The sequence below is a fragment of the Mastomys coucha genome, unplaced genomic scaffold, assembly GCF_008632895.1.
Source record: "Mastomys coucha isolate ucsf_1 unplaced genomic scaffold, UCSF_Mcou_1 pScaffold9, whole genome shotgun sequence".
Taxonomy (NCBI): domain Eukaryota; kingdom Metazoa; phylum Chordata; class Mammalia; order Rodentia; family Muridae; genus Mastomys; species Mastomys coucha.
In genome coordinates, this window is record NW_022196915.1 from 38,215,439 (window position 1) to 38,216,645 (window position 1,207).

Genomic DNA, 1,207 nt, shown 5'->3' on the forward strand with positions numbered 1-1,207 from the left:
ATAAAAAAAAAAAAAGATATCAATCTAGTGTGGAACTCCAGGATTCAAGCAATCTTCCTGTCTCTGCTTCCTAAATAGCTGGACCTTACAGACACATACTGTACCTGACCTGGGTATATCTTAAAGGTCTTTGTGCCCTAGGATTTAGCACAGTTTCTGGACCCAATAGGGATTTTGGTAATGTTTGTTTTCAAGTTAAGTAACCAGTGAATTAAGACTATAAATAGATTCTGTTCTGCTATGGATGATGGTGATCCTAAAGAATAGAGGAACATGGCTGTGCCGTGGAGTGAGTTAGGAAGGCCAAGGCAAAGGTGGAATTGGGTAGCTGAGGACAACTGCTCTATCATGTTCTTTCAGAGAGGAAAGTCTCCACCCACCTAGTCTAAGTTAGAATGTGGTTCTGTGGTCTGACCACTCCTGCTCTTTTGCCCTTGGCAGGAATCTCTGTTGGAAAAGATGGCAATGAGCCCAGGCCTTTTGTTGTTGGTCTTCGTACTGGGTCTGGTTGCGACCCTTCCAACTCTGGCTCAGGATGATTCCAGGTACAAAAAATTCCTGACTCAGCACTACGATGCCGAGCCAAATGGCCGGAACGACAAATACTGCGAAAGTATGATGAAGAAAAGAGGCCTAACCAAACCATGCAAAGAGACCAACACCTTTATTCATAGCAACACGGACAAGAACATCAAGGCCGTCTGTGGAAAGGATGGAAGCCCTTACAAAGTAAACTTAAAAATAAGCAATGCTCCCTTCCAGGTCACCACTTGCACGCACCACGGAGGGTCTCAACGGCCTCCCTGCCGGTACCTAGCCTCTAAAGGGTACAGACGTATTATTATTGCATGTGAGAAAGGCTTTCCCATCCACTTGAATGAGAAAAGTTATCAATCCGTAGTCAGCAGGCCCCTGGCGCAGACCTAGCTCTCTTTTGTTTTTATCTCCCCTCATAGCCCAGAACACTGGTTCCAGCCTTCACTGTCAAGGGCCAGAAAAATGAATTATCTGAAACATGCTTCTCCTGATTTACAATACACAGAAATAAGGATGTCTCAAAAGCCATTAAGAGTCAGTCTGGAAAATCACCAGTTCCCAGGAAATTTAGCTTTTCCTGTTTTCTCTCCTTGCTGGTCCCCAGGGGAAAGGGGCTGGTACACAGAGAGATGCTCTTCCTTATCGGTTAGTCAACGGGAAGGTAGATTTC

At 45.1% G+C, this 1,207-nt stretch overlaps 1 pseudogene; it reads left to right on the forward strand.

The window, feature by feature from the left end:
* The window catches only part of LOC116085222, a 4,671-nt pseudogene extending 3,668 nt beyond the window's left edge, over nucleotides 1–1,003 (forward strand).
* Nucleotides 1,004–1,207: the final 204 nt, after the last annotated feature.